Here is a 26,439-nt window from a genome sequence, read left to right as displayed (position 1 = left end):
TATTTATAATCTTACAGTAGGGTGTAGGAGGAAATTGTATATAATTTTATTAGAATTTTCTAGGTGCATTCAGGTTTTAGGTTGCATCTAGGACTACTAGGACACAGAAGCAAATAATGGCTGATCCCCTATTTTTTAAATCATAAAATCTAGCAGACCCTTGGATCTGTCTCCAGATGTAAGCAAAACAAACAAGTTCCTTATGAAACAGAGAATGAAGTAATCATTATTTTATATTTGCAAAGCCCAGACCAAATCTCCTCCCCACCATTTTGCTTAACATCCAGCCTACTGAAGGGTTCTGGGGAACTTGAAAGCCTTCTCACTTTGGTGACATTTTGGTTAGATCCAATAAAGATATTTCCTGACTCTGGATTGTGGAATTTTTCTCATGGGCTAGCACTGCTTTTTGTGTGTATTTTAAACAAATGGATTTGGTGGTTGCCAGGAGCTGGGCACTCTCACTGCAATTATTGAATTCCCTTCCCAAGGATACTTACTAGATACTTAACTTATATTTGAGTTTTAGGATGCTAGTAAAACTGTGTTTGTTTCATCAAGTGTTTAGGTGTTTGCTAGTGCTGTTGTTCCACATTTTGTACAGTTTTAATTATTTCGAATTGGTTCTTCATTAGTTAATTGTTTATTACATTGCTTTACACTGCTCTGGGTATCTTGTAGTGGGAAAGCAGCTTATAAATAGTAAAAGCAAATAATGACAATGGGTTAATAGGCTACAAGGCTTCAGGCTTTTCATGCCCCAAGTTAGTTTTATCTTCAGGTAGTGTCCACCCTTGCAAGTAGTTTTCAAAACTGGTATTAGGTTTGCCTCTTTTTAGTGCTAAAATCTTTCATTTTATATTCCCACTTCATACTTGATTTTCTTTCCCCCACCCCACCCTGCCAATGCTATGTAAAAGTAGGAGTTTAATTGGAAAGAAAAACCCTTCACAGACTGTACTATTGTAAAACACAAGACTGTAAACAAACTGAGAAAGCAAACACATTTTGTTATTAGGCACCATAGGAGGTGGAGTGTTTTAAAGCAGATTTGATGTTTTCCAAGTAGTTATTTTTAGGTGGGAATTGTGGGGGCAGGGGGTGGTATTACATCTATGAGTTAGACTGGGGTGCATGTGTGATGCAAAATGCTGATACAATGTAATATTAAAGGTTGATACAATGTAATATTGAAGGTTGATACAATGTGATACAAGAGGCTGATACAATCAGAGATGGTAATGCAATCATAGGTGCTGATACAATCATAAGTGTTGCAACAAGGACACAGCCCTTGAACAAATATGCAGTGTTAATTACTTACCGTAAGCAATCTCTATGCCCAAAATGGAACAGATAAGTCCTCACCCGAAAAACAAATAAACATGTATCATACGAGCCTTTAAAAACATGACATGTACAAAGGAACGTCAGAGTTAACCCGTGCTTGCTGCTCTCCGTTTGCAAACGTACAATAAACCTGCTGGCATATTTTCTATCCTTGTCTCGTCTCCAAGTTTATTGACTCGAACTTGGGGAGCATGAACCTAGCCCCCCGTTGGGCGTAACAATTACTGGCGAGCCAGCCAGGAGCTGCTTAGCGACCCCTCGCTCCCCCTTGGGGGAATCCGCGGAGAGTCGGGAAGAGCGCTCTGGACCAGATTTGTCCGCCCCGAGGCCGCAAGGATTTGGAAGGAGGAGAGAGGGTATCGCAACGGTGGCTCCGTAAGAGAGACGACAGAAGGGTGGGGAGGCCGGTGTCCACCCGGGTAAGTAGAGTCCTTCCTGGCTTGTGTGAAAGAACGAGTGCAACTGGAGTGGATGAGATGGGACTTGTCCCGAAGCGAGTGTGGAGCTGCAGTACCGCGTTTCCTGACTCCCACGAGGGACCAGGCCGGGAACCCAGCGAAGCGTGTGGCTTTGACCGCTATCCGTGTCCAAAGAAGCGGGCCCTACCATCTGCATAGACGAGGAACCCTGTGCAGGGATGGGGAAGGGGGCTTCAAAGGAGAGAAGGAGAGGCAGTGGGGAAAAGCCGGGGAAAAAGCACGCTGGGAAAGACACCCCTCTCCAGTGCGCACTCAGTGTCTTTCCGACCATCCAGGAACAAACCACTTACCCCCTCGAACAAGGGAAACTGACTTTTTATTGTCAGAAGCTGTGGCCTTCCCTGGATATGGGATGCCCCCCCCCAGGGAACGTTTGAATTAGCCAAAATTGAGACAGTACTTAGAGTATTGTGGGATCAACACCAATGGGACTCTATCCAATATGCCCTGATGTGGAGGGAATTGGACAAAAAAAACCCCAGAATGTGTGCTGGCCATGGCCTTGTAACATACACCAATCAAGGAGCACATTCTTCCATGGTACCTACTACTAATTGTGGAGTGCCCAGCAGAAGAAATTACCAGCCATTGGGGAATAGTGGTCCCAACTGGGGTAATTTCACACCAATGGGAAATGCCAGAGGAGCACCTGGCAACTTTGGGAATAGAACTGGAAGAACTGGTGCCCCACAGGCTGCTTTTAATCAAAGTACAGCTAATCCTAGGGAGGACAGAATAGATTTTAGTGACCCAGTAAGGACTCAGAAAACATGCATTCTTAGAGTGCACATAGAAAAGGAAAAGGCTAAGACAACCCTCCCGTTTTGAAGTTTGTTGTCTCAGGAAGATTCAGGAACAACAAATCAGCACTCTTAGGATAGCATAGTGAACCTTAGCCCTGGAAAACAAAGGGGAAAGCTTCAAAGGTCTCTGTGGTTTGATTTAAGAGCACATATGCCCCCCACTTGAAAGCAATCCAACCAAATTGCAAGTATGTTGCAATTGGGCGGGTTTCTTTTTGTGATAGGTTCATGGGCCATCTTATTATGAAGGGGTGTGTGTGTGTCCATAATGTAAGACACCCTGCTTTGCTTCCTCAAGATGGGTTGGAAGTCTGATCAGGTTCTGAGGGAAACAATGCCCAAACGGATTGATCCAAGGTTTAAGTTCAATGGTGGTGTAAAAGTGCAAAAGCCGTGCAGGGTTACTTTTCTTTTTAAATGAAAACGAAGCAAATGAGGATGCTGGAATTCTGGTGTCTCAGCATTAAACTGCTCAACTGTTGGGAAGTCAGAGTGGATTCAGATGCCTGGTGGCAGTTCTAAATTGGGGGCTTTTTGGAGGCATTTGTAAGATGCAGAACTCTACATATGGCCAGCAACGAAGTAGAAAGTTTTCCAATTCCTAAATTGCCATCCAAACCAAAGAATAGATCACAGCAAAACCAAACTACTGTGTTCTTGGATCAACATGTTAGGTCCAAACCCAACACGCGAGCCGTCTCTGTCAACCCCAACTCGCTTACACCCGGGACGGTGCGGAGATGAGTGCAAATGAACCCACTATCAGAGGTCAAATAAACACATAACAATCCTTTGCAAAGGGGACCCAATACTCACAAGCCAAGGCAGGCCAGCATGGGAACCTCGTTTATTGATAGCTTTGGGTATATATAGTCTCTCCCCGAAGTTTACAATTTCGGGGGGTAACGTCATAAACACAAAAGAAGCAATTGCTAGTTATTACAACCTTAAGATATGTAGAAGGAGGTAAAGGGGTACAGGGGAAGGGCAGAAGTAGAAACATTGAGACTATCTTTCAGACTCTATGTCTGCATATTTCGCATGTCCTTGAGATAAGCACTTTGCAGGACCAGACAAAGAGAAAGCCTAAAGAGGAGGCCCAGCTGCAACCGGGCGCCCCTCAAGTGGAGACAGACATGAAATTACTAAGCTTACATATCAAAGGGTTTTACAAGTCAAGGTTTGTGGGGCAACGGAATAACTTTTAACATTTCTATGCAAGGCGCATTTGTAACAATAAGCAAGGTTATAAGCATGAATGTGATACAAGAAGCACATAATGGTGAGGTTTCCAGCTTAAACCGGCTTTATTATTCGAGCCACTGGAATGTAGGTAAGGGTCAGGTCACCAGGAAATAAACCGACATTTTATATCAAAAGTCATTCAAAGGCCACTTTGGTTCAATTTCTTTATGTTGCTTATGCCACTCTTGCCCAGGTAAGTGAACTATAGTTCTGATGGTAGCTGGGTTACAAATCCTGACCCAACAGTCCCCCCTTTCAGCCCTGAGAGAATGAATATTCTCTCAGGTAGCTGCATTTCCTTGTTTAGATTGCCAAAGCGGCCTTAAAGCCATTTCAATAAAGGTTGGTTGCGGTTTTTGAGAGAATGATGACATTAGTCTGCTCAGGCATACCGATGCTAGTTGCATCAAGTTTGGAATGCATTGCAAACAACAACAGGTAGAGATTAATATCACAATCACTAAAACAACATAGAACATAATTTTATGCCAATTCGACCATGCCGAAAACCAATCTGAGAAACCAGAAAATAAGGAAAAGTTTCCAATGCGTTCTACCTCATGGTATATTTTTCCGATATCATTAATGTGTTTAATGACATCTGCTTTACTATCTGTTATATGGGTACAACATTCACTCCCTATTAACGAGCAGACTCCCCCGTGGGAGCTTAATAAAAAATCCAAGGCTAAGCGGTTTTGTAAAACTACAGTTCTAATTTGGCCCTGCTCGTTTGTGAGGTCTGAAAAAGAAATAGCTGAATCATTCAAGAAACGTTCAAAGGCTTGGGAAAGTTCTACAAGTTCCTGATATGTTTTGGCCGCCCCATACATTGGAAAAAATCCTCTCAAAACTGCCTCCCCTGTGCCTCTCTTATTTCGGCGGCGCAGGGTCGGAAGGGTGGGAGAAACCCGAAGCCCTGGGACCACCCTCTCTAGAGTACAAGTCCAAGAACCTGATGTTGGTAATTTTCTTACCGCTGAGTGCCCGCAAAGCCACCAGAGTCCGGTTGGAGTTTGGTGATTCACTAAGTCGGTCAGGAAAGGCACTAAGTGATGTTCTGTGAAAGTCAGCTGCAGTAAATGCTGCCAAATGGCTAGCCATGTTAAGCCTGTTTCCCGTGCGCGTTCCGTTCAGGAACATCCAATTTCCTGGGCTTGTGGAGAAAATCAAGCCCTCACATATCATTCCTCCTGTTGGTTGCCTTCCACTGCCAACACAGACTGAACTGGCGATGGGCCCGCTCAAGACCAACCCCCCCTCTAACTCCTGTGAGCTGGAATGTGAGGCAAAGGAAAGATATTCCTTCAACGGCAGAGGGGCCCCTGCCAAGGGGACTCCAGCCTGGCCATGCGGTGGTGTATGTGCACAAACATAACAAGTGCCCGTCTTGGGGGCTGATTCTTCCAGTAAGGCAACAAACGTGTTTCCGTCCCACCCATCACCTATTTTCGTGTCTCTGTGCTTGATTCTACCTGTTACTCTCGTTTCGTGCTTAACATGTGTTACTGGGTGTTGCGGAACCTTCTGTGTCCTAAGCCGGTTATTCATCCATTCATAACAGGACGGTATGTCAATGCCCACACAAAACTTTTCTTTTTCCTTTGTCCGGATCTGAAAAGTAAGCATATTATATTCTTGCCTTACAGTGTTTACATCTAAATTGGAGGGACACCCATAATTAGGCATAGGACGATATTGTCTGCACCGCAGTGCGAGTCTAATGGGCCATTCCATCTCTATTTGGGTACAATGGACTACCCACTTGCCCGTGTAGTTATGTTGTAATATTACAGCTGTTTTGTAGCATAAACGTCCTGCTATGTCTGCCTTCACCATTCCTTCTTTTACTTGATCCACATCGTACAAAAATGGGTCTGGGCAATCTTGGGTTTTGGGAATTGTCCGTCCAAAGTCTTTTAGGTAATGGTAATCAGCATCATTGCATATCTTAACATCTGGGGGGCAACAAATGGGTAATGCGTAGGAAATCAGCATGGACCAAACCCACGTATAAACGAGCGCCCTTGGATTTTGCCGGGCCATTTCTGTGCCAGTGGGGCTATGTGGTCAAGTATAATTGTTTACTCAATGTCTGCGTCCTGAAAGGGGAGTTGAGCCGCTTGCCACTGCCCGGTTTCTTCGTTCCTCTGTAAACGTATTTTGGGGACCAAGGGAGGTGGAGATGCAGTCACCACGGCTGGTTTTACGTGGGAATGATGTATCCACGATTTACGTCCTTCCAGGAAGACGGCCGCTTGTGTAGACAGGAGGACCTGGTGTGGTCCCGTGTAGCGTGGCTGCAGAGAGTCGCCCCTCACAAATTTCATTGTCCAAACAAAGTCCCCTGGGCGATATGGGTGCACTTGGTCCTCGAGGGGCACCGTCTTGGTAAATCCAGCAGTTTTCCACAGCTCACGCACTTTATTCTGTAGAGAAAGATACTGGGATACAGTTATGTGATCCCCCCCCCAATAATGAAACATCCACATTTGGCAAGCTCCCCCCTTTTGACGGAGGCCTGCCATACATTAATTCATACGGTGAGAGCCCTAAAGCCCGGGTAGGACGGGTACGCAAATGAAAAAGAACGAGAGGGAGTACCTGAGGCCACCTTAATCCTGTTTCCTGAGTATACTTAGCCAATGCCGTCTTAATTTCCCGGTTCTGTCTCTCCGTCGCTCCGGACGATTGTGGGTGGTAAACAGTATGAAACAGATGTGTAATTCCCAGACCTTCTTCGATTTTCGCCAAAATCTGCCCTGTAAAATGCGTTCCTTGATCGGAATCTATAATCTCTGGAACCCTGAACCGCGGTATTATTTCTCTTAACAGTAATCGGGCCACTGTTGCAGCGGTGGCATTTGCGGTTGGGAATGCCTCTATCCATGCTGTTAAGGGACACACCATGACCAATAGGTGTTTCTTTCCTTCAGCCTTAGGAAGATCTACAAAGTCAATTTGGATATGTAAAAATGACCCCTTGAATGCAGATATAACAGAAAAGCCTTACCGTCATCTCGCAGCGCCCCCTGGTGTTCATTCGCGATCAAAATATCATCAACATACAAAACAAGAACTGAACCCCGTTCTGGGGTGAACCCCTCGAGATCATCCCGCAGACACTGGCTAAACACCCCGGGACTGTCGCAACATCCCTGAGGAATTCGGGTCCAGACAAAGGAGCGCTGGTCCCATTCGAACCCGAACAAATGCTGCGAGTCTGGGTGGAGAGGAATGCTGAAAAAGGCATTTTTCAGATCAATAACGGTAAACCACTTCGCGTCCCACGTAATCTGGCTGATGATTGTTACCGGGTCTGGAACAACCGTGTAAAGGGATCACATACCTGTTCACCGCTCTCAAGTCCTGGCAAAATCTCCACTGGACTGGGTCTCCGGGTTTCTTCGGGGGCTTTTTTATAAGTAGAATAGGCGTGTTGCAGGGGGTTTGCTGCTGCCGGATGACCCCTTTTGCTATAAAACCTTCGATTATGGGACGTATGCCTTCTCGTGCCTCCAACGATAAAGGGTACTGAGTGACTCTGGGTGGGGGAAGGAAGGGTTTTACCTGGATTCTCACGGGGCTTACCGATCGCAGCAATCCCACATCTGTGTCTTCCGTACCCCACAAATCCGATGGTAGGTCAGCAAGATCTTCTGGTAGGCTGTGCCCTGAATGTTTGTGTTTAACTGCAGCTCCCACTGGAACCCCCAGTACACTCATCAATAAACCCACCCCTTCAGGAGTGCAGGTTAAGGTAGCCTCCAGTTTACATAGCATGTCTCGTCCCATGAGAGAAATAGGACACGAGGCGGAATAAAGAAAAACATGGTTAAACAGTTTATCTTTGTACTTTACTTGCAGTGGTGAAGTTATGCACATAGGTGTGGGGTTTCCATCAACCCCCATTGTCATTTTCACTTCTTTACTTAGCCAGTCAGTATAGGCAACATTAATCAAAGAATACGTAGCCCCCGTGTCCACCAGGAATGTTACCTCCTGCCCTTGTACGCTTAAGGACAGTCTAGGTTCCTGGGTAGGGAGAGAAAGAGAGAGGAAGAATCCTGCGAGAGACATAAGATTCATTAGTCCCGTTCCCAATCCCGCATTTTCCATGCTTAGTCATTGTTGGTTCACTTGGCGACCACCATACTGGTCCCATGAAGCCGGTGTCTGTTGAACGGCAGGTGGAGGTGGGGGCGGAAACTCTGCATTAGTACCTGTAAAGTCTGGGTAAGAAGGGTTATTGTGCATGTATTGTGTGTTCCCTGTCCTCCACGGACAGTCCTTCTTAAAATGTGAGTAATCTCCACACTGAAAACAAGCCCTGTCTCCTTGCCACGACTGCCTCATCTGTCCCCTTCCTCTCTGCTCTCCGGCTCTCGGCCCCCTCGGAAATCCTCTTCCCCTACCTCTGTATCCTCTGCTTGGAGGCTGGCCTCTTATCGCAAGAGCCAGCGTTTCAAAATCCTCTTTCTTTTCCTTCTTTCTACTTTTTTCCTTGTCTTTATCCCACACAAAATCTGCCACTTCTAGGATCACAGTCACAGCTTCCCCCCCCATCCAGGTCTGAAATTCAGGAAATAATCTCTCACTGCTGTCTGCGCTTGATGAACGAAATTGGCAATGAGGGTCGGATGATCCAGCACGTTTTCTGGGTTCAGATTGGTGTAGCTACATGCTCCCTCTAACAAGCGTGACCAAAATTTTCTGGGAGGTTCGCTGGCTTCTTGTTTTATCGCCATAAATTTAGCTTGGTTGGGGGGCTTCTGTGACATCCGTTCTAAGTGTGACAAAATCCTATCCCTATCGGTCTGCAGCTGGGCGCGGTGAGGCTGCGTCCAGTCTCCTGCTACCCAAGCCGCAGCCGTGTGAGCTCGGTCCAACCACGCTCTATTCGCTGCTGCTTCTGCAGCCCATGCAGTTTCCATAGCCCATAACCTACTACGTTCCTCACCTGTCAATACTCTCCTCAATAAATATTCCACATCCGAATACGTCAGATTGTGGCTCTCAAACAACCTGCCCAACAATTCTCTTCTCCTTGGCTGTTCCCCAAAGGTTCCGGCCATTCTACTCCATTCCTTCAAATCCCATTTTAACCAACTTTTCAACTCAACCACCTCCGTACGCTGGATACCACCGCGGCCATCCACATACGGTTGGTCATGTACAATCAAGGGAAACTCTGCAGCCTCTGCTGCTTTCCTTTCTTTCTCCTTTTTTCGCCTGCGCGTGTCCATACCCCCTGAGGCCCCCTTCTCTCCTCCCTTTTCATCTGTCTCATCATCTGTTCCAGATGAAAGGGTTCCAACCTCCGGATTGGGATCTCCGTTCTCGGGAGCTGAGAGCGGATCCGGAGCGGAGGGTATTATAGAACGGTTCAGGACCATTCTTTTACCTGACGTATCGTCATTAAAATAATGAGGAGGGGGTTCCTCAATGGACAGAGTTCTCACTGCCATCAGAGTGAGGCTATCCCATTTTTGTGATCCTATTTTCCATAGGAGCCAAAATTCCAATTGATCTGGGTGGGTATCCCCAATCCGTCTCCGTACTCCCAATAGTGGAGTGGTTTCAAAGGATCCACCCCTCGGCCACCGTTCACCTGGTACCAATACTGCAGTCATCCGTGGCCACTCCTCCTCACAGAGCTCTATAATCTTTTTCTTTTTCAAGCCTCTTTTGCGCACAGGCAATTCCTCCTCTTCCCACAACATGCACATTATTCCTAAAGGGCTGTCCTTTACCGGCACACTCCCTTTATTTCCCATGACGTCTGATAGAGGTTTTCCTCAACTGTGCTTTATCCCCGTAACGCCAATTCAACCCGCTCTCCTCGACAACTGAGAAAATTCTCTCGTGGCGCCTGTTGTCGAATAAAGGGGTGCAATGACGAAAAGGGGGTCCGCACAAGGGATCCCGGACGAGCCCCCAAATTGTTAGGTCCAAACCCAACACGCGAGCCGTTTCTGTCAACCCTAACTCGCTTACAACCGGGACGGTGCGGAGATGAGTGCAAATGAACCCACTATCAGAGGTCAAATAAACACATAACAATCCTTTGCAAAGGGGACTCAATACTCACAAGCCAAGGCAGGTCAGCATGGGAACCTCGTTTATTGATAGCATCGGGTATATATAGTCTCTCCCCGAAGTTTACAATATCGGGGGGTAACGTCATAAACACAAAAGAAGCAATTGCTAGTTATTACAACCTTAAGATATGTAGAAGGAGGTAAAGGGGTACAGGGGAAGGGCATAAGTAGAAACATTGAGACTATCTTTCAGACTCTATGTCTGCATATTTCGCATGTCCTTGAGATAAGCACTTTGCAGGACCAGACAAAGAGAAAGCCTAAAGAGGAGGCCCAGCTGCAACTGGGCGCCCCTCAAGTGGAGACAGACATGAAATTACTAAGCTTACATATCAAAGGGTTTTACAAGTCAAGGTTTGTGGGGCAACAGAATAACTTTTAACATTTCTATGCAAGGCGCATTTGTAACAATAAGCTAGGTTATAAGCATGAATGTGATACAAGAAGCACATAATGGTGAGGTTTCCAGCTTAAACCGGCTTTATTATTCGAGCCACTGGAGGAAATAAACCGACATTTTATATCAAAAGTCATTCAAAGGCCACTTTGGTTCAATTTCTTTATGTTGCTTATGCCACTCTTGCCCAGGTAAGTGAACTATAGTTCTGATGGTAGCTGGGTTACAAATCCTGACCCAACAAACAGAACAACCTGCATTTTTGTTATGTTCCTGTCTACTTGGTACCATGATCTCCTGTGCTCCTGATTCAACTTTCTGCTTGATGTGTTTAACAGCTTTAAATATGAGGCAAGAGGAAGCTTGCAGTGCTTCAATGTCACACGGGGGTTGATTTTTTGTTGTTGCTGCATTTCTAACATTCTCAACTACTAAACAATCTACAGACTTAAGTCAGTGTTCACCTAACAGAAGCATTCAACTTTCTGAGGATGAACTTTGTGTTAAAAGGCAACTTCATTCCAAGCTCTCAAGGACTGCTCTTGTCATAATCAATGTATCATGTAAACATTGAAGAAAGCAGATTTGTATAAGTTTGTGTTGGGTCTTATAATGTTTAATGTTCTGACTATTCAACCTTTCCTATTAATTGTGAATGCTATGATGAAGGGTAATTTACTGTTTATCTCTACTGCTTTCTCTAAAATACCAAGGAATGGTTTGCTCTGGTCTGTGTGGAGAAAGAATGTGTGTGTGTGAGACAACCGGTTGTCCAGTTAATGTGTGTCAAGCCAATGGATGTATGAGAATGTGTGTAATAATGAGCAATTGTATTTGTGCATCTTCATCAATTCTTCTTTAATGGATGTATTTGCAATGTTTTAATTAGGAAGTGATTTTTCTTTTCAAGTCCCTCTTTGGACACTTCAAAAGATCCAATTTTGCCCAGAGTTTCATAATAGCATCATTCCAGTATCTCTAGGATATGGCCTTAAAGATTTACAGGGGTTGTTTTCACACACTACATTTCAGACACAATTGGGAACAGCTAAAAAGATGGGGGAACAAGCTACTTTACAGGTAAAGCATGAAAATCAAGCTATTATTTAATTTATTTTTTATTTATTTAATTAAGCTTATATACCGCCCGACTAGCAACAGCTCTCTGGGCGGTGAACATTAAACTGGAATTACTGGAATTGCAGCCAAAACTAAAGATATAGGAGTACACATGGTAGGATGCATTGTTTGGATGGAGCCAAGATTCTTCTGGGGCTTTTGACTATTATGATGCATCCAATTGGGGTCATATTAATTGGACAGTGTATGGCAATAATTGGAAAGCGAGTTTTGATCAAATGGATGATATCCCAGGCTTGAAATCTGAGGAAGTTGGAGGAACACATCAAGTTCCGGAACAACTTAAGGAAGCGTTAATTACGCGTGATTGTTCACGCTAATCAAGAGGGGGGGGACTGTTATGAGGTATCAGATATTGGGAATTTTTAATCTTTGATTCATCTCAGTGAACCAGAGTTTGAAAAGGCCTGCAACAGCAAAGATTCCTGGGAAACAGCCCCTCTGTGACCTCTGAGTACATATCTTGCAATGCCTGAAGGTATAGACTTCCTAACTCACGGAAATTTGGTATTTGTCACCCAGTAAGAATAGGCGCTCCTTTCAAACAAAGGAAATGTTTATGATAATCTAGGCCATCACGAGGAAACAGAATAGCTCCTTTCAAACCAGGAGGTGTTGTGCATTTCTAAGCCTCTGGAGAAGACAGGATAAACTCCTGTCAAACAAAGAAACAAGATCACATTTACTTTGGGTTTACTTTGGGGTCAGTTTAGTTAGGAAAAGGTATAAAAACATGAGGAGATGAATAACAGGAGGGGGTTGGATATCGTCTTCCTACATATAGGGGGGCTCTGCGCGGCCCTAAATGCAACCTCCAGTACTTGCTGTATGCAGATAGATGACAACAGTAATGTCATTCATCAATTAGTGGAAGAGGCAGAGAAGGTAGCACATGTACAGGTACAGGAATGGAAAGGTTTGAATTGGGAGTGGCTCACTGATTGGTTACCCAATTGGGCATGGTTGAGACACTTATTTATCATAGGATGCATCCTTTTGCTCATTCTAATCACCATGCCATGCCTGATCTTTTGTGTAATGAAGATATTCTCCCAAATACTGATAAAACAACAACTCAGGTATGAAAGGATCCTGTACCAACGTATTGTACAAAATGCCGAACCATATGAAAGAGGGTAGAAGACCTCAAAAAGGACCAAAAGGTCTTCCTGAGGCTTCTGAGAGGGGATTGTGATGCAAAATGCCGATACAATGTAATATTAAAGGTTGATACAATGTAATATTGAAGGTTGATACAATGTGATACAAGAGACTGATACAATCAGAGATGGTAATACAATCATAGCTGCTGATACAATCATAAGTGTTGCAACAAGGACACAGCCCTTGAACAAATATGCAGTGTTAATTACTTACCTTAAGCAATCTCTATGCCCAAATGGAACAGATAAGCCCTCATCCGAAAAACAAATAAACATGTATCATACAAGCCTTTAAAAACATGACATGTACAAAGGAACGTCAGAGTTAGCCCGTGCTTGCTGCTCTCCGTTTGCAAACGTACAATAAACCTGCTGGCATATTTTCTATCCTCGTCTCGTCTCCAAGTTTATTGACTCGACCTTGGGGAGCACGAACCTAGCCCCCCGTTGGGCGTAACACATGCAAAGCATCCTTCTCATTCCTGCTGCATTTGGGTTCAGGCAGTACCTTCACCGCATGCAGGGCTGGATGTTCCTGGTTTTTGTAGTAGTTTTTAAATTATTTTTTCTTTCATGTATACCCAAACCAATATGTAATGCTTTCCCCTCAAGCACAATGTATCTAGCAGAGCCTCTGTTCATGTTACTACTAATGCTAGCTTATTACTTTAAATTTGCAAGCCCTGTACCATTTCTGTTGCAGGAGTGCCTAATGCATGGGCCATATCTGGCATCCTAGAAGCTTTTCAACAGCTTCCAGAGACCCTCCAAATTTTAGCAGTGGTGGCAGAAGCTGTTTTTTTTTTAACTGTCTAGGGGCTGTGCCTCACTGGTTCCTTGTGTTCTGTCTTTTTTTTTTTTTTTTGCTTTTCTACCTTAAACATTTTTGAATGCAGAAGCTCTTGCTTCCCTATTGAGAGCTGCCAACAATGTCCTTGTTAAGAGTTTTTCCACAGTACTTTTGTCCACAACTTCTGGCTAGTGAGATACAATCTTTCACGACTGACTGCATGGCAGTGACTGCATGGGAGACCTTAACTCTTCATCAGCTGAAGAGCAATTGTGAGAGAGTGGCAGTAAAAAAGAAAAGGAAAATATTGGTGAGTAGCCTGAGCATAAATTTCTAGAGAGTCTGCTGCTGATAGGAGCTGTGTCCAAGACATCTGGAAGGCACCAGGCTGGTGAATGCTGGCATAGGACCATAGTCAACCTCACAGGGGCTGCATACAGGGTTTAGCAATTTCAGGACAAAATGAATGGTTGGATGGGGTTCCAAACAGTGGCAGACAGCATGGTGAGATGGTGGCACTTACCTGACCATCCACTACTGGGTCCAAATGATTTTGGGTGCCATCCTCTCAAGAAATTGTCAGTCTACTCTTGTTCAAAATTTTTATAAGTTGCAGCATTCCTTGCTGTGTAGATTGCCCAGGTTCACATGTGACACAAAGGCATAATCTACAACAGAGAATGGCTTATTGCAAATGATCAACATGATGTGGCACAATGGTCCTTCCCACCTTCCCTCCTCCTTCTTGCACCAGGAAGAAGAGGAAACAAACTGGAGTGCTGGCTTAGTGGTGTGTGCAAACTAGCACTCATGGTTTGTTTTCCCGAAACCATGAATGGTAAGGCAAAAAAACTTTAGCTAGTGCTTGTGGTTTGTTTTTGAGACAAACCACGATCACCGTTTCACATGTAATATGAAGCCAGCACTCTGGTTTGTTTCCTCCCAGCGTGGCACAGAGAGAAAAGATGTGGGTATGAAGGAGGAGAGCGCACCCTGGTGGATGTGAATGAACAGTATGCACTAGCATGATAAGCCATGATTTGTTTTAGTCCATGGGCAGAGCTTGGAAAAGTTACTTTTTTGAACTACAACTCCCATCAGCCCCAACCAGCATGGCCACTGGATTGGGCTGATGGGAGTTGTAGTTCAAAAAAGTAACTTTTCCAAGCTCTGGGCTTCTCATTATGTGCGAGCCATGACATTGCCAACCTTTGCCTTAAAAGATATTGCTGTTAAAAGTTAGGATGAAGCTCTTAGCAATCCAGATGTGCATGCTCACATCTACATAAAAAATTGCATTAAGCAGCAATGGATACTGGAATGTGCAAATGGAGATGGAGGAAACAACTATCAGGTGGATCCACAGTTGGCTCCAGAATCGTACTCAGAGAGTGCTTATCAATGTTTCCTTCTCAAACTGGGCAGAAGTAACGAGTGGGGTACCACAGGGCTCGGTCCTGGGCCCAGTGCTCTTCAACATTTTTATTAATGACTTGGATGAGGAGGTACAGAGCATGCTTATCAAATTTGCAGATGATACAAAATTGGGGGGGGCATAGCTAATACTGTGGAAGACAGAAACAAAATTTAAAGGGACCTTGACAGGCTGGAGCATTGGGCTGAAAATAACAGAATGAAATTCAACAGGGATAAATGCAAAGTTCTACACTTAGGAAAAAGAAACCAAATGCACAGTTATAAGATGGGGGATACTTGGCTCAGCAATACGACATGTGAGAAGGATCTTGGAATTGTCATTGATCACAAGCAGAATATGAGCCAACAGTGTGATGTGGCTGCAAAAAAGGCAAATGCTATATTAGGCTGCATTAACAGAAGTATAGTTTCCAAATCGCATGAAGTATTAGTTCTCCTCTATTCAGCACTGGTTAGGCCTCATCTTGAATACTGCATCCAGTCCTGGTCTCCACACTTCAAGAAGGATGCAGACAAACTGGAATGGGTTCAGAGGAGGGCAACAAGGATGATCAGGGGACTGGAAACAAAGCCCTATGAGGAGAGACTGAAAGAACTGGGCATGTTTAGCCTGGAGAACAGAAGACTGAGGGGAGATATGATAGCACTTCAAGTACATGAAAGGTTGTCACATAGAGGAGGGTCGGGATCTCTTCTCGATAGTCTCAGTGTGCAGGACACGGAATAATGGGCTCAAGTTGCAGGAAGCCAGATTTTGACTGAACATCAGTAAACACTTCCTAACTGTTAGAGCCATACGACAATGGAACCAATTACCTAGAGAGGTAGTGGGCTGTCCGACACTGGAAGCATTCAAGAGGCAGCTGGACAGCCATCTGTCGGGAATGCTTTGATTTGGATTCCTGCAATGAGCAGGGAGTTGGACTTGGTGGTCTTATAGGCCCCTTCCAACTCTACTATTCTATGATTCTATAATTCTATGAAAGTGGATTATTTTGGCATGTATATGCTTAGCGGCGTTTTCACCTTTCTAATTTACCATCATGAGAGGTGCATAAAAATCTGGAAACCTACCACAAAACTGGGAAAACACAACTGACAAAGAAGTAAAGAGTGGAAGGAGGGAGAGAAGGGAGAAAGAACACCAGGTGCTTGAAATAATAATAATATTCCAGGCCCAACATGTTTCAGAAAAAAATCCTTTATTGGGTGGGGGCATGCTTTTAGCAGCGATTTTCACCAAATGCAAGGGACAATACCAACTCTTGTTGCGTAAAAACAGCTGGGTCAGTTTAGAAATATGTTGCCATAGCAGGAAAATAAAACCAGTTTAAGGGACAATGGAATAAAAAAGTCTTTGCCACCCTTCTGAAACTCGAGGGGGGGGGGAACCACCAAAACTCTTTGAGTGGAAGTTGCACAGTCTGGATGCCATTGCTGAGAAGGCTGCACATTTATTAATTATTTTATTTATTATTACACATATATCTCACCTTTCCTCCAAAGAGCTCAAGGTGGAGTACATGGTTCTTATATCCCCAACAAGCACACCTCTGAAGGAGGTAGAACATGGGCAGGGCCCAAGAACTTGAATGCAGTGTGCAAAGGGGTTCACACAGGAACAAATTATAATATATCTTTAATCTTTTGCCTCAGTAGAGGTGGGTATATGTAGCAGCCAGAATATATTATAACATTGGATCACTCTTCTTGGGGTTTGGCACCTCACAAGAATAGCTTGGCTGCATCAGGCCGAAGACTCATCCAGTCCAGCATTCTGCCCTCACAGTGGCCAACCAGATGCCATAGGAAGCCCAAAAGCAGGAGCTGAGTGCACACAGTCCTCTCTTCACTTGTGATTCCCAGCAACTGTTATTCAAAGGCATACTGCCTTTGACAGTGGGTAGAACATAGGCATCGTGGCTACTAGCCATTGATAGCCTTATCCTTTTATGAATTTATCTAATTTGCTTTTAAAGGCATCCATGTTGCTGGCTATCACTACTTCCTGTGGGAGAGAATTCCATAGTTTAACTATGTGTGAAGAAATACTTTCTTTTGTCTGTCCTGAGTCTTCCATCATTCAGCTTCATTAGATGGCCCTGAGTTCTAGTAGTATGAGAGAGGGAGAAAAACTTATCTCTATCTTCTTTCTGCACCATACATAAGAGTACCTCAATCATGTCCCGCTTACCTGCCATTTGTCTAAACTAAATGCTGCAACCTTTCCTCATAGGGAGTTGCTTGAACCCCTTGATCATTTTGTTTCCTTTTTCTGAAACTTTTCTACCTCTACAATGCCTTTTCTGAGGTCAGATGACCAGAACTCTGTGTGTGTGTGTGTATGCATGCACGCACGCACACACACACAGAGGTTGATGTCTTTTGAGTTACCTACTACAATCCCAAGGTCTTCTTCCTGGTCAGTCATGGCTAGTTCAGACCCCATGAGCATATACATGAAATTAGGATTTTTTGTTCCAGTGGTTACACTGAATTGGATTCAACCTCATGTTCTCAAGAGGACATTAGTAAAATGCACCTAAAAGTTTGAGGGATATCATCTAGCATCGTTCGTTGCATTTGGCAAGGAAATGGGAAATGCCATCAGCAGTCATGGGACTATTCTGTAATGTTACTGCCAGATACAGAAAATAAAAGAAGGCATAAATAGCAACAGCATAAATATCTGAACGTTTACACTGGAGCAGAGGGGAAGAGCCATACCTTCAAACTTGAGCTATAGCTAGTAGTCATGGCTGCTTGGTGAATAGCTGAGCTTTGGGGCTGACATTGAAGTTGGTAAACTTTTAAAATTCAACACAGTGAAGAATTATATATTAAGAGAAATTAGCACTGGCATTCCATTTCTTCATGTGTGAGCTTCTATATTGGTAAAATGTTTTAGGTTTTTTGATTCTCAAAATTAATATTACAATAATGGGAATTTTGCCATTAAATATCAGTCTTCCATTTATTAATATTATGTAGTACTTTTAACTTGCGAAATGTTTTACTACTGTGGTGTAGGTCATTGTTGTTCCCATTTTTTTCAGATGGGAAAGTGAGCTACTGAAAGAATTACTTGTTCAAAGCCATAATTATATTCTAGTGCTAAGAGCAATTTTATGTTCTCTGAACCATACTGGTTTCCTCAAAAGCCTTTTGGATATGCACTGGACCTAAAAAAGCAGGAGTTCCTAATGTTTTGGTAGGCAGTATGTGCATTTCAAAAGGGATGGCAGAAATTGCAGAAAATACTATTGTGACAATAAATCCAGAAGAGAGTAATAATTGGCCTAGTTGTGCTTTGGAAGCTAAGGTTTTATAGCCCTTGAGTCAGAAACTTGTGACAATAGCCCGTCCTTTCCTCTTTTAATAAAGTATTAAAATACCACCAACATCTGGTGAAAAGGCAATAATTGTGTTTCTTAAAAAAGGGTGACTGGCAAAACATATAGTTTTTCTTTCTTTTCAAAAAATACTGACTAAATAACAGTGGTTTACATTTCAGTGAAATAGAAATATATGATTGATTTTGATTTTACCCATTCTTTTTAAAATGGAATTCAGAAATAATTTCGCCCCAAGGCTTTGTTTTTCAGTATTACACATTTTTAACAGGTGCCTTCTATTCAAGTGAAATTTTTATAAATGGCTTCATAATATGGAACTTTTCTCTTTCACAAATGCCGAAGTAGACACTGGTTTTTGATTACTGACGTCTGTCATGCTCTCCAACTACAGATTAGGTAATGGATGGCTGAAAGTGAAGCCGTCACGTAGTTTTCTCTCTAAGATTTGTTGGTGTAAAATGGCATGTTAGTAAGTTACGGGCTTGTGAATCTGTAGCAGAAAGCAGAAAGTGAAGTGAATTACAACTGTGTTTTCATTATTGTCCTGTTAGTTGCTAGTAGTAGTGAACTAACATTTTATCATGAATGTTTCTAGCTCTCTCTTGTATGCGATAAATTCCTGACAGCCACTTGCTATCTAGATAATGCTGTCAGATAATGCCAGGAAATCCCTCAGGAAACATTGTAACTTTAAATTAAATTGCAGAATAGTAGACAGACTTGATGGCTTCAAAAGACTGATGAGTTCTACCTCTGGGTAGATGCAGTTAAGAACATAAGAACATAAGAACATAAGAAGAGCCTGCTGGATCAGGCCAGTGGCCCATCTAGTCCAGCATCCTGTTCTCACAGTGGCCAACCAGGTGCCTGGGGGAAGCCCGCAAGCAGGACCCGAGTGCAAGAACACTCTCCCCTCCTGAGGCTTCCGGCAACTGGTTTTCAGAAGCATGCTGCCTCTGACTAGGGTGGCACAGCACAGCCATCATGGCTAGTAGCCATTGATAGCCCTGTCCTCCATGAATTTGTCTAATCTTCTTTTAAAGCCGTCCAAGCTGGTGGCCATGACTGCATCTTGTGGGAGCAAATTCCATAGTTTCACTATGCGCTGAGTAAAGAAGTACTTCCTTTTGTCTATCCTGAATCTTCCAACATTCAGCTTCTTTGAATGTCCACGAGTTCTAGTATTATGAGAGAGGGAGAAGAACTTTTCTCTATCCACTTTCTCAATGCCATGCATAATTTTATACACTTCTATCATGTCTCCCCTGACCCGCCTTTTCTCTAAACTGAAAAGCCCCAAATGCTGCAACCTTTCCTCGTAAGGGAGTCGCTCCATCCCCTTGATCATTCTGGTTGCCCTCTTCTGAACCTTTTCCAACTCTATAATATCCTTTTTGAGATGAGGCGACCAGAACTGTACACAGTATTCCAAATGCGGCCGCACCATAGATTTATACAATGGCATTATGATATTTGCTGTTTTATTTTCAATACCTTTCCTAATTATCGCTAGCATGGAATTTGCCTTTTTCACAGCTGCCGCACACTGGGTCGACATTTTCATTGTGCTGTCCACTACAACCCCGAGGTCTCTCTCCTGGTCGGTCACCGCCAGTTCAGACCCCATGAGCGTATATGTGAAATTCAGATTTTTTGCTCCAATATGCATAATTTTACACTTGTTTATATTGAATTGCATTTGCCATTTTTCTGCCCATTCACTCAGTTTGGAGAGGTCTTTTTGGAGCTCTTCGCAATCCCTTTTTGTTTTAACAACCCTGAACAATTTAGTGTCGTCAGCAAACTTGGCCACTTCACTGCTTACTCCTAATTCTAGGTCATTAATGAACAAGTTGAAAAGTACAGGTCCCAATACCGATCCTTGAGGGACTCCACTTTCTACAGCCCTCCATTGGGAGAACTGTCCGTTTATTCCTACTCTCTGCTTTCTGCTTCTTAACCAATTTCTTATCCACAAGAGGACCTCTCCTCTTATTCCATGACTGCTAAGCTTCCTCAGAAGCCTTTGGTGAGGTACCTTGTCAAACGCTTTTTGAAAGTCTAAGTACACTATGTCCACTGGATCACCTCTATCTATATGCTTGTTGACACTCTCAAAGAATTCTAATAGGTTACTGAGACAGGACTTTCCCTTGCAGAAGCCATGCTGGCTCTGCTTCAGCAAGGCTTGTTCTTCTATGTGCTTAGTTAATCTAGCTTTAATCATACTTTCTACCAGTTTTCCAGGGACAGAAGTTAAGCTAACTGGCCTGTAATTTCCGGGATCCCCTCTGGATCCCTTTTTGAAGATTGGTGTTACATTTGCCACTTTCCAGTCCTCAGGCACGGAGGAGGACCCGAGGGACAAGTTACATATTTTAGTTAGCAGATCAGCAATTTCACCTTTGAGTTCTTTGAGAACTCTCGGGTGGATGCCATCCGGGCCCGGTGATTTGTCAGTTTTTATATTGTCCATTAAGCTTAGAACTTCCTCTCTCGTTACCACTATTTGTCTCAGTTCCTCAGAATCCCTTCCTGCAAATGTTAGTTCAGGTTCAGGGATCTGCCCTATATCTTCCACTGTGAAGACAGATGCAAAGAATTCATTTAGCTTCTCTGCAATCTCCTTATTGTTCTTTAGTACACCTTTGACTCCCTTATCATCCAAGGGTCCAATCGCCTCCCTAGATGGTCTCCTGCTTTGAATGTATTTATAGAATTTTTTGTTGTTGGTTTTTATGATCTTAGCAATGTGCTCCTCAAATTCTTTTTTAGCATCCCTTATTGTCTTCTTGCATTTCTTTTGCCAGAGTTTGTGTTCTTTTTTATTTTCATCATTTGGACAAGACTTCCATTTTTTGAAGGAAGACTTTTTGCCTCTAAGAGCTTCCTTGACTTTGCTTGTTAACCATGCTGGCATCTTCTTGGCCCTGGTGGTACCTTTTCAGATCTGCGGTATGCACTCCAGTTGAGCTTCTAATATAGTGTTTTTAAACAACTTCCAAGCATTTTCGAGTGATGTGACCCTCTGGACTTTGTTTTTCAGCTTTCTTTTTACCAATCCCCTCATTTTTGTGAAGTTTCCTCTTTTGAAGTGAAATGTGACCGTGTTGGATTTTCTTGGCAATTGGCCAGTTACATGTATGTTTAATTTAATAGCACTGTGGTCACTGCTCCCAATCGGTTCAACAACACTTACATCTTGCACCAGGTCCCGGTCCCCACTGAGGATTAAGTCCAGGGTTGCCGTCCCTCTGGTCGGTTCCATGACCAACTGGTCTAGGGAATAGTCATTTAGAATATCTAGAAACTTTGCTTCTTTGTCATGACTGGAACACATATGCAGCCAGTCTATGTCCGGGTAGTTGAAGTCACCCATTACTACCACATTTCCTAGTTTGGATGCTTCCTCAATTTCATATCTCATCTCAAGGTCTCCCTGAGTATTTTGATCAGGGGGACGATAGATCGTTCTCAGTATTAAGTCCCTCCTGGGGCACGGTATCACCACCCACAACGATTCTGTGGAGGAGTCTGCCTCTTTTGGGGTTTCGAGCTTGCTGGATTCAATGCCTTCTTTCATGTATAGAGCGACTCCGCCACCAATACGTCCTTCCCTGTCCTTCCGATATAGTTTATATCCAGGGATAACCGTATCCCACTGGTTTTCTCCATTCCACCAGGTCTCGGTTATGCTCACTATATCAATGCTCTCCTCTAAGACCAAGCACTCCAGTTCTCCCATCTTGGTTCGGAGGCTCCTAGCATTAGCGTACAGGCACTTGTAAGCAGTGTCTCTCTTCAAGTGTCTTTGGCACTTGTGGTTAGGCCTGTGGTAATTTTGCTCTTCTGAATTTATATCCTGTGCCCCTGCTCTCACAATGCCTACTTCTAGGCCTACCCCTTTTAAAATTTCATCATTTCTTTGGTTTTTATCCCAGGGGGGAGGTTTATTCCGAACCGGACCTTTCTCAGCTCCTGTTAGTTATATAATGGCTGTCAGTTATTCATTTCTGTTTGTGGGGCGAGTTTGGATACATTCTATTTTCTAGTTGAAAGCCTTCACAACTGATGTCCTCACAGATTTGTAATATGTTACTCTGGCTATTTCAATTAACTAGTGCAGTTGGAAAATAGGAACCCCATTTCTCCTCTGTGTTCTGTATTCTCGGTCCCATATCTATGGCCCCCAATGTTTTAGGTCCCATTTCTCATTTCACTATCTGTGTCCAATAAAGTGGAACAAAATAATTCTTACTCTGCTAAAAAAGTCAAACCAATTCTGCAACCACAATGTGTGAAAAATTACTTTCTTTTACCTTTCCTAATATTCTGCCAATCAATATCGTAGGATGGTCCTGAGTTGGTATTTTACGAGGGGGGGATTTCTCTCTATCCACAGAGTGCATAATTTTATAAATATCTTATCATGTTCCTTCTCTTAATTGTCTCTCCCCCCCACGATGTGGCCTCTCCTAGGGCATGTACTGCTGATAATTTTGGTTGCCCTTTTATGAACTCTTTCCATCTTCACATTGCACTGTTTGATGTGGGGCCACCAGAGCTGAATACAGCTGGCGTTCTCAAACTTTCTACTCACAGGGCCAGCTTGAGAAAGCTGAAAATTACTGTGGCATACCCAAAATAATGGTGAAGGGATGATGTCAGTCACAAAATGGAGGCAGTTTGGGATAATTAACTGGCAAGTACTGACATTTTGTATCGATATCTAGAATATTTCTTTTTTGAAATAAGATGTGAAGGAAGGCGGAATTGGGGTGTAGTAATGAGAGAGTGAAGGCACTTCTTTTCCTCTCCCTCAGTCAGTCTATCCTCTTTGCCTTCCTCCTTCTTGTTCTTTCTTCTACTTCTCTCACACTCAGCCAGCCACTCTGTCCACCCATCACTTGTTTTCTCTCTCCCCCTGTCTTTCCTTGCTTTTTACCCATCCAAATTTGCATACTACACCCCCATTACCTAACCCGCTGCTACACATGTCTATCCACTGTGAATGTAGGGGGTCTGCTGGTGTTTATGTCAATCCATACAAAAGACTCTAGCATGAGTGGTGGGGGCAGGAAAGGTGCAGTACGTGGCATTGGGTTGGCTGCAGTTGCAGCCCAGGGGTGAAATAAGACACAGACACAATATATATTTGGGTTAAATAACGGGCCACTTTATTAACCAAATTCACATTGTATAATGAACCTGCAGAGGGGAACATCAGTGCGGGATTCTCCTGGTGAGTCAGGCAAAGCCTGCTTGGGGCGATTCAACCCCTGCCAGGCAAGGGGCTGCCAATCTGCCAACCCCTTGCCCTGACCACACCCATAGGGTGTGTAGGAAGGCCAACCTGCGTCACCGCCTGCCCCCGGTGCCCTGAAACTCCGAGTGGATGAGACATGTTGGCCCCAAAGGCGACCCGTATCCTGCCCTCAGGCCGTATAACCCGGAGCTGCAGGCCTCCGGAACCGCCAGTCACCTCCAAAGGTGCCTAATGGTGTCACCTAGCTGCCCTTCACCTTTAACCTTTCCCGCACTTCCTTGCCACCAAAGAGGGGACAACCCTCAGTTTAGTCCCAACTTACCCCACAGCTGAGCAACTCATGTAAACCCCCCTGCAGGTCCCCCAAAAGGATGTTATTACCCATATCTGTCATATTGACTCCATCTGACCTATATAGTTCTAACCTACTGTGTCTTATCTCTGGATGGTGTATGACTGACCCACCAGAGCCCAAAAGAGCCAGCCCGAGCTGCCTATTGACTTTCTTACGGGTCCTATTTATGCCCCTAGGGTCACCTATGCAATTCCACTGCCTACGGGGTAAAATATTAGACCACACCAAGCGCACTCCTGGCCAGCGTCCTTCGATGGCCCGGAAGTCAGCACACGCCTGCTCAATAAGAGCCCTGCCTCTCAGCATCCCCAGGTCATTACCGCTGAGGTGAATGACCAAAAACTGTGGTACCTCACGAACCACTGCAGAACGGAAAAGCGTAGGAAGGAGCCCGTCCCATCGCATCCCTCGGCAGCCCAGCCACTGCACTGTGGCCCACTGGCTAAGCCCCAGCTGTGTGCCAACACGTGAGTTCGCCGCCCTGCGGCCTGCCCAAAAGACCATACTATGGCCTCAAAGAAGGATGCGCGCTCTTCCGTCTCCCCTCCAGTGGCCTGCCAAAACAAACAGTAGAACTTGTAAAAACAATAACAAAACTTCAAGGCTGAGTGTTTCGAATCCCTTGGAATGGCCTAACATAAGACCTATAAGCATTGGAACGCCACCTCCCCAGTGCCTGCAGTTGCTCTTGTGAAAAGCCCAGGCATGCGGCTGTAGAAGCTGCACCAATACGGAAGGAGTGAGTCCCGAATAACCGAGGGTCAAGCCCCAAATTAGCAAGGGCCATCCTAGTCAATGCCCAGAATTGGAATTTAGAGAGGGGTGTGCCATCCTGATGAACGAAAAGATATCCAGGTTGTTGGCCCGTCATGGCCACGAAAATCTGCAAGGCAGCCACTGGGCAAATGCCACTATTCAGTGTCGGAGAAAGCAAAACCACCCGTCCCTTCCTACGCTGGTCAGTCTTTGACCATCATAGTCGTAGTAGGGCCTGCTCATTCCGCCAACTGAGGTCAGATATCAACAGAGCCCGGAAGGAAGAATCAGCCTTGGACCCGGCCACCACCTCGCTGATCCGGAATGCTCCAAAGAAAAGTGTGAGTGTGGTAGCATGGAATAACCGTGCCTCAAAAGTGGAAGTGCATAGAACCTCCCACTGCAGCTGAAGTCCCTGAAGAACTTCTGGGTGAATAGGGGAGCGGGCATCCAGAGCCACGATGTGCCCCCGGGTCCAACCTTCCAACATCCTACGTATGCGGAAGTCGTTCGAGAAATCCTGAAATCCCCGAGACTTGGCTAAAAAGGAAAGGCCGGAAAGCTTACCTCTAATAGTCTTGACTGCAAGGCCCTTCCTCCTGCCTTCTACACAAAACTCAATGAGGTGTTCCACTGGGACTGGCCATTGCTGTACATATCCCCTTTCAGCCCTGAAAGCCAAAAGCTCCCTACCTGATCTTTGGTAGCTGGCCATAGTGCTGGGCGCAATGAATAGGGTTATTGCCTGTTCAGATTCAAGACGCCAATCTCCCATAATTCTGGCGGTACCACATCTGGCTGAGCGCTGGCCCACAGTGCCAGCTGTCGAAATCTCTCCATCTGGTTCCATGACAGAGCATCAGCAATACTATTATCAATACCAGGGACGTGGCGTGCCAGGAACAATATATTAAATCGGAGACAGTGTAAAACAAAGGCGTGCACTAGGTGCATGACCCTAGGATTCCTTGATGACAACAAATTGATCACGTGCACCGTGGCCAAGTTATCGCACCAAAAATGGACTGTGGTATCCTGAAACCTATTCGGCCAAAGATACACTGCTGCCACTATTGGAAAGAATTCCAGGAGGGTCAAATCCCTAACTAAACCCTCTTGTACGCAGGTCTGTGGCCAGCTACCACGGCACCATAATTCATTTAAAATAACCCCAAATCCAAAAGACCCAAAAGCGTCTGAGTGCACCTGCAGTTCAGCCTCCAGGAGGCGGTCCTGCCTCCAAAAAGAAACCCCATTAAACTCCTGCAAAAACGTAGACCAGACTGTCAGGTCCGCTTTGAGGGCTGCTGAAACCCTAACATGGTGACGGGGATGAGATAGTCCTGACATAGCCTCATATACCCGTCGAAGGAAGGCGCGCCCATGTGCTACTACGCTGCAAGCAAAGTTCAATGAACCGGCTAGCTCTTGAAGAGAAAGCAGGGTTGCCTTTCTGGAGGCAAGAACTTGTGCTACCTTTCTTTTTAACAAGTCTAACTTCTCCAGTGGGAGCCTGCAGCATTGGGCCAAAGTATCTATTTCAATGCCTAAAAAAGTAATAATAGGGGATGGGCCCTCAGTTTTTCCTTCCGCCAGCGGGACTCCTAGGTCTTCAGATAACCCAGCGAAGTGATCCATAAGATCCTTACAATCGCCAGTGTATGCACGGCCAGCAAACAGAAAATCATCTAAATAATGAATCACTGATTTAGAACCAGACCGCCTCCTGACAGCCCATTCCAGGAAAGAACTGAAACGCTCAAATACTGAGCAAGAAATCGAACAGCCCATGGGCAATGCT

General features: G+C 44.5%; 1 protein-coding gene across 13 annotated transcripts in view; it reads left to right on the top strand.

The window, feature by feature from the left end:
* The window catches only part of OSBPL6 (oxysterol binding protein like 6), a 167,815-nt gene that overhangs the window by 22,574 nt on the left and 118,802 nt on the right, over positions 1 to 26,439 (top strand). Inside the window, exon 1 of one of the 13 annotated variants that reach the window (XM_061608353.1) lies at positions 17,781 to 17,799. The exons of the other annotated variants lie outside the window; for them this stretch is intronic. The gene's annotated coding sequence lies outside the window, so the exon portion shown is untranslated. Of the gene's footprint in view, positions 1 to 17,780; positions 17,800 to 26,439 lie in introns of those variants that run through there. 13 annotated transcript variants of the gene reach the window in all.

Source organism: Rhineura floridana, chromosome 2 (genome assembly GCF_030035675.1).
Source record: "Rhineura floridana isolate rRhiFlo1 chromosome 2, rRhiFlo1.hap2, whole genome shotgun sequence".
NCBI classification, from domain to species: Eukaryota; Metazoa; Chordata; class Lepidosauria; order Squamata; family Rhineuridae; genus Rhineura; species Rhineura floridana.
The sequence above is the reverse complement of the archived record's forward strand: the minus strand, read 5'-3'. Positions and strand labels throughout refer to the sequence as shown.